Raw genomic sequence first — 7,712 nt, forward strand, 5'->3', positions numbered from 1 at the left:
CTTCTGGGATGGTTTTGGGGCCTGATATCGACTTGGGGTTGGAAGATTCTGATGATCATAGGGGTTGTTGTGACGTTTCTATTCACATGTTGTCTTTGTGTGCAATGTGGTCCTGCCTTATGTGGCCTTTGTGCTACAACGTGTATAAGACAGCCAGTTGTCACCAAAGAGGCATTGATGGATAGAATAATGTATCAGCAGCATCTAAATGATCTGATGAATATCGAAATCGATTATGATTCCGACTAGTGCTTGCCTACATGAGGGCAAAAGGAGCGTCTGAGGTTCCGTAAAAATTATTACGACGTTTTGGGCATTACCGAATATGGACGAGTTTGGTATCTACGAACCGTAAATGGTGAGTTCGATAAGTGTACGCATTTTCGCTACACTACCTGATAGGGTTCGCCTAATATTACGTGTTCTTCATCTGAACCCTCGGGTTCCATTTTAGATACGGCACCCATTTTGTTTCTTGCCCTCACGTAGTCAGCGAGCAGGTAACTGTTCGCCTCCTGACCTTCTGTTTCCCAAGCCTTGCGGAAGACGCATATTCCTTTCATGCGTCTTTATGGCCGGAGGAATGACACAGCGAAGGCAGATGGCTCAGCTTGAGGGTAATCTGGTCGTGCCGGTCTATTGTGACAGCCGTACAGGCGATAGGATTCAACTCTTTGATCCTACGATCATGCTTCCGATATTACCCTCACACTCTTTTCTCTACACGTGTCTGACTTCCTTGCAGCTGCTCTTGTCTCTTCTTCTTGGTCATTTACAACTCTAATGGGTGTGCCTAATGGTGGGAAGATGTGCTTTTACAGTTGGGAACCGGCATTGCTACTGTAATTGTGTTCCGGGATTCTGAAAACATGAAAGCGACCCTTTTGAAGTTTACTGTGGGAACTGGATTGTAATCTTTTGTTCGCATGTTGTGCAAAGGCAACATTTTGTATAAAAGAGAGCGACCTACATATGCAAATTGAAGCAGACTCGCAGAACCTACATGCCGATGTACTTCTAATGACTCTTGTTTCCCTGCAGTAAATAAACGCTGATCTTTGACGCCGAAGGAAGTGTCCCGTGTCTCTGTCACTTGTGCGCCGAAACAGGTATCCCATGAAGGTTATAGGTGTTGTTCCCTGGCACCGCTGGTTCTTTTAAAAGTCCAGTCCTTCAAGCGTAAGGGATAAAGATGGGGCCACGTTAACAGCAGCAAGTGTATGGTCCGCAGGTGAGCCAGTGGGACAGTTGGGCGTCACGGGGGCTGTGGGTATTCTGGAAACTACTACCTCCGGGAGGCAAAGCACGGTGACAGCACCTGTCTCGCTCCTCCCTCAAACATCCAGCCTGGTTCCGTCCTCTGTGAGCAGTAGTGCGGGGTCACTTCAGTAATGTCCACCATCACACCCACACCCACACCCCACATGGTCCAAAACGTCACCACCACCCCGCTGCTGTCTCGGCGATGCTCACTGGCATGGCAGGTGCCTCAGGCAGCCAAAGAAGGGATTTGGAAGCAGGATTTCATAGATATTTTTACCCTGCTCATGTTGGGACAAGAGGGCCCGGACGCCAGGAAGATAGGGGCGAAGGAGGACGACAAAAAAGTAAAATATCAGCCTTGGCCAGAGAAGAACATTGCCAACTGGCTTGAGGCTTTTTCTATCCTAGCTTCTGTAACTATGGCGAAACTTCCAGAACAGGGCCCTGGCCTAGTACAGTATTCTAGGACCATTCACAATGAGGCCATGAAATGGGGGGGAAATGGCTGGATGAACTATAATAGCGAGTTCAGGAGGAAGATGTTCCAGTGCCCGGAAATGGTTTGGGATCAAAAAGAGATACAGCTCTGGATGGAACATATGGGTGCCCGTGCACAGCAGAACACAGGCCCCCAGGTTAATTCACAGGTGGGACAGGCTCCACACAGGGGATCCTTTCAAGCAGGTGCAAGGGGCAAACAATCATTTCGCGGAGCACGCAGGGGGGGACAGAGAGGTGGTTTCAGGAGGTCCCCCCCAGGAACATGCCGCCTTTTTAACAACGGGTCATGCTCCTGGGGTAAGACGTGCAAGTTCCTGCATGCATGTCACACATGTGGTGGCCCTCACCCAGCGGCTTCTGGTCACTGTAAGCAGGGCACACATCCAGCCGGCAAAGGTGGGCAACAAAGTTGAGGCGGCTAGATTACCAGTATCTCGAGCCCCCCCCTCTTCCCCAACCATCTCCTGCTCCTGCACAACATCTGGTCCTTGATAGCATCCTAGTCCAAACAGGGAGCTTTTTCTCTGAAGACAAGTCACCTACTCCCAGGGCACACACCCATAGGCCATTCCCCTGTCAGCCTGGCCAACATCACGCCTCTCCTCAGACGGTATCCCAATGAAACAGACAGCCGCTTGCTGCTGTTTGGATTTCACGAAGGCTTTAAGATTCACTACGTGGGAGCCCTGGGCAGCAGAGAGGCCGACAACCTCCGATCGGGGAGAGAACAACCAGAAGTAGTCCGGGCAAAGGTAGAGAAGGAGAAGTCATTGGGCCGGGTGGCGGGTCCATTCTTGCAACCCCGCTGGAAAACTTTGTGGTCTCGCCCCTGGGGGTGGTGCCCAAGAAAGAACCTGGTGCGTTTAGATTAATTCACCATCTCTCATACCCAGAAGGGGCTTCTGTTAACCATGAGCTGGAGGAGGACACCTTCTCTGTGCCTTATTGTACTCTGGATGTGGCATTGGACCTAGTCAGGAGGGCGGGCAGAGGGGCCTGGTTAGCTAAGGCGGACATAGAATCTGCTTTTCGCTTGCTACCAGTCCACCCGAGCAACCATCACCTGCTGGGTTTCAAGTTGGAGGGCAGGTACTTTTATGAAAAATGCATGCCCATGGGTTGCACAGTGTCATGTGCGTATTTTGAAGCGTGCAGTTGCTTCCTACAATAGGCTCTCCAGGACACCTACGGGGTGGACGGAGTGACACATTATCTAGATGACTTCTTGTTCATAGGGAGCGACGGCACGCAGGACTGTAAGCAGGCCCTTGCAGATTTTGAACGATTAGCAGGTCACTTAGGGGTCCCTCTCGCACCAGGTAAAACGGTGGGTCCAGTGCAGGTCTTACCGTTCCTGGGGATCGAGATTGATACCATTGCAGGGGAGGCCAGATTGCCAACAGACAAAGTTTGTGACCTAGCAAAACACATTCAGTCCATGGCTGGATAAGACAGGGCCACCTTGGAATGCATCCAAAGCCTATTGGGGAAATTGAATTTTGCAGTCAGGGTCATCCCAGTGGGTAGGGTGTTTGCCAGGAGGTTGGCCAGGGCCACTGCCAAGGTCACTAAGAAACACCACATGGTGAAACTGAGTAAAGGCATGCACAAGACCTGGCCATGTGGGCAGAGTTCCTGGTCAACTTTAACGGCTCAGTAATTTGGAGGGCACCCTGGGCAGGCAGCCCTGACCTAGCTTTATACACAGACGCATCAGGTAGGGAAGGATTTGGGGCCATTTTGGACAGGAAATGGTGCGCGGAGAAATGGCCCAACGCCTGGCACAAGAAAAAGATCACGGCCAAGATCACAGTTCTAGAGTTGTTCCCGATTGTGGTGGCATTACACTTGTGGCCTGCTGTGCTGGCAGCTAAGAGGGTCCTCTTGTGGTCAGACAATCTGGCGTTAGTGCAGGCCATAAACTCCCAGTCTGCAAGTTGCCCCCTGGTTTTGTGCCTCCTGAGGGAGTTGGTGCGGGCGTGTCTCTACAGTAATGTTGAATGCAGGGCGTGACACATTTAGGGCGTACAGAACACTACGGCTGATGCTCTCTCTCATTTTCAGCGGTGCCAATTCCGGGAGGCATGGCCGAGAGCAAGATAGTAGGGGACCCCTTTCCCAGCACATCGTTGATACCTGTTGAAGTGAAAAATCGAATGAGGGGGCTGGGAGAGCTTTACCAGCACCAAGGACAAACAAGAGATACAGGGCCTGCGTTCAAAAATTTTGTTCAATGGTAGGAGCATGGGAAGAAGGCGGGGCTTCCTTAGAAATAAGAGTACAGTCATTCATTTTGTGGGCTAAAGACAGCGGGAAGAGTCACTCTTGGATCTCAGGCCATCTGGCAGCAATCAGCCACCACGCTAGACTAAGGGGCCAATCAGATCCAACCAAATCCTTTGTGCTCAAAGCAGCATTAAAAGGGTGGGCTAGGAGCGAACCAAAGGCACCGGACAATAGATCCCCCATAGACTTTCAGACACTGCAGGGGATGCTAGATTGGGTGCACAAAGCCACTCACTCGACTTTTGAGGCAGCACTGTTTGCTGCCACGTTCAGCATGGCTTTCTTTGGGGCATTTAGGATTAGTGAGTTGGTGGCCAGAGCCAAGAATGACATGTCTGGGGTGGCTTTGAAGATACAGGATGTGTTGCACTCAGGCGATTCACTCAAAATGACGTTAAGAAGGTCAAAGACGGATCAGCGCGGGGAAGGAAGGGTGTTTTGGCTGTACAGCCTGGGATAAGGCAGGTATTGCCCAGTCAGTCTAGTCGCTGCATACCTGGCCCTGCACCTGGTAGCAGACGGTTACCTTTTTCTCCATGCAGACAGCACGCCCCTCACAAAGTACCAGGTGGAACATATAATGCACGCATGCCTGGCGCTGTCTGGTAATAATGACCCTAGCAAGCGTTTCTGTAGTCATTCTTTTCACATAGGGGCAGCAACTACAGCGTTTAAGGAAGGCTTGTCAGCAGAGGGTATCAAACAGGTGGGGCGGTGGGAATCCCACTGTTTCAAAAGATACATTCGGCCATGAGCCCAAGAATTATCTGATTTGTCAACAGCTGTTTCCTGGGACTAGCCAAAGTGAGTTTTGAAGTGAATTTGCTTTTGAAATTTTGTATGGCCTGTTGCCACTAAAGTTATTTGGCTGGCAGCAACCGGTTCACGGGACTGACAGCAGTGTGTTGTGTGGTGTTTATTACGGTTTCCAGTGTGGTGTTTTGTTTTGTTAAATAAACAATTTTGCAACATCATATCTCTTTTTTGCCAGGAACAAAGGTCTGGGTGATGGGCAACTCGTGTGTCTCCAGGTTGGCAGAGTGGGCGGAAAGCAGGAAGTGGAGGCATGGTTTTTCCAACACCGAGATAACTTCGCTGGGATACCCGGGCATGCGATGGAATGGGTTGTTGGGCATGCTACAGCAGCAACTGGGTAGAATCTCCCCTCCCCCAGACATGTTAGTTATACACCAGGGGGGGAACGACCTGACGGCCCTGGGTAAAAGGACACTGCTTCAGAACATGAAAGCCACACTTTGCAAAATAATCAACATGTTAGGGACATGTGAACTGTGGTGGTCAGAGATCACTCCACTGCTATTGTGGCAAGGAGCACGATCTGGGCAAGCAATGGAGGATGCGCGCAGGAGAGTTAACTGCGCTATGCGTAAATTCACAGAGCAAATGGGATTTGGATTCATAAGACACGGGCTGCTGCACGCCAAATCCACAAGGTGTTTTGAGGATACTGGGGGACATCTTTCCAGAGTAGGCATGTATTTGTTACTCCTAGATCTGGGGGAGGCACTGGAAGTAACGGGATGTAAGTAAGAGAGCCGGCCTTGGTGGGAGACCCTGGTTGTGACGGTCACCACACCCAGGGCTGTGGCGGAGTCAAAGGACGATCCAGAGGTGGAAAGGTACTCAGGGGTACCCTCTTGAGGAGCACAATGGGTGCTGAGGCCTAATATCCCCAGGAAGTCTGTGCGGTGGACCCTGGGGTGCGACGGCTCCCCGTCTATCCTACGGGCGGTGGGAAACCTGTACAACCAGGGGTCGCTTGAACGCTCCGCCCCTCGTAGGGGGAGGGTGTGAGCAAGAGGGTGGACCAATGGTTCACCGGATGTGGGAGGGGCTATCCACTCACCACAACCGCTAAGCACCGATTGGCTAATGCTGTTGACAGTGGACCTAGGAGGTGGGCAATGACTAATTGGAAACTGCGCTGTCACTCATAAAGAACCACGTGGTGCACACTCCTCGTGATATGCCTTCAGCACAAGTGTAAATATTCTTTCTTTCCCCAGCGCGTGTTTATTTATTAACCAGGATGCAGTTTGTGCACAGTTGTTTCACAGAATTCTGTTTCCAGAGAGATAGAGCTTTTGCAGATCCTGATGTGATTCATTCCTGCAGATGTTAGAGGTATGGGGTCCCACACACAAGCCTAAGAGACCTTCTATATTTTATAAAACATAGTTTCTAGCAAGGGAGGGTGATATACTAGGCGCTATAATACCGGATTTTACCATCATTGTAATATGATTTCTCCTTTTGTGTTTTATTGAGTTGTAACAATGCTGATCCTTTTATTTCTGATCATATGTCTGCTTATGTTAGCAAAGATACTGCATCTGACAGCACGTTGTTCAAAAAAATATTTGAACCTTTCCTGTGTCTCTTTTTTACTCCTGTTGTGGACTGGTATGAGAGTATAACGAAAGAGTGTTCTTGCTTCCCACCAATTCTGAGTATAACCTATGTCGCATGTTCTGGGTTGTCTAATCCTTGGTTCCTTTGCTATAGGACGAAGAGCTAATGTGACACTGATGCTAGCTGGTTAGGGTTTCTAAGTACTGAGGTGAGTATTTTGGTCCACCACAATTCACTGAGGTCCTGGGTCTCTGTGCACAGTTCTGTGTAGGAGCAGAATCCCTGCAACAGTTCTTAAACTTTCTGTCTTTTTTCTTCCCCTTTTTCTTGGGCTCTTTTTCGGGTTTTGAAACTTGTAGAGGAAATTGTTTCACTGGTGATTATCAACAACATGAAGTGTTAGAAATTGGCTTTGGCAACAATGTGTAACCTGTATATCACGGAACATTAATTTCAACAAGAGTATATACAATGAAATTGATTTGTGCTATGAATGAAATATCTGACTATACCCATGTTACACTTGCACCCCTGAGAAAGCCCTATTCAGGGCGAAACGCGTTGGCTGCAATTTTGAATGTATTGTTCGATCTTCATACGCCATAAAGTGGTCCAAGAATCCATTAAAGGATTATTTCCAACATCCTTGAAGAGTCCAAACCTTTTTGTTTACTGTGCACGTTGACATGTTGATGTTGCCTCTCTGTGCTTTCTCTAATGTACTATAACTGTGTGGTCTGTTGGCAGTGGACCTAGGAGGTGGGCAGCTTAAACCTTTAATCACATTTTGACTTGTTGTATAGCTGGGGGGGTGCCTTCAAATCATCCCTTAACACCTTTCTTCTGTTTCTAGTGCGCTAACACTGGGAAGGAACTACAAGCAACATACCACTCTCACCTAGGTGAACTCCAACTGTAGGTTTAATCAAAGATTATCCATCACAGGCAGCTAGATTGAAAGAAAACACAGAGTTAGTGGGTTATATTATTTTTATCATAACTTTAGAAAGACTGAGACAAGACTACCACCATGACACAACAAACAAGACCTGATGTGATAACAAAAACTAGTAATAGTAACTTCTTCTAAGCAATGGGGAGCTAGTATTTAATTAAAACTAAACTTACTGAATCCTCGAGTCAGGAGAAGTAGACTCAGAGTCAGGAGTGGACAAGATTAAGTGTTTATGCAACACAACACAATGGCTGAATTATGTTGACAAATTATGTTCTTCTATACCTAAAATATGCATCCCTTTTATGTGTGTGATCCATTTATGGTGTAAATT

General features: G+C 48.5%; 1 protein-coding gene across 1 annotated transcript in view; it reads right to left on the bottom strand.

The window, feature by feature from the left end:
* LOC144754247 (glutamine synthetase-like) overlaps positions 1-7,342 on the bottom strand; it is a 148,943-nt gene extending 141,601 nt beyond the window's left edge. The window contains exon 1 of the mRNA XM_078641850.1: positions 7,322-7,342. The gene's annotated coding sequence lies outside the window, so the exon portion shown is untranslated. The remainder of the gene's footprint in view (positions 1-7,321) is intronic.
* Between the last annotated feature and the right edge of the window lie 370 nt (positions 7,343-7,712).

The sequence above is a fragment of the Lissotriton helveticus genome, chromosome 5_1 (genome assembly GCF_964261635.1).
Source record: "Lissotriton helveticus chromosome 5_1, aLisHel1.1, whole genome shotgun sequence".
Classification (NCBI taxonomy): Eukaryota; Metazoa; Chordata; class Amphibia; order Caudata; family Salamandridae; genus Lissotriton; species Lissotriton helveticus.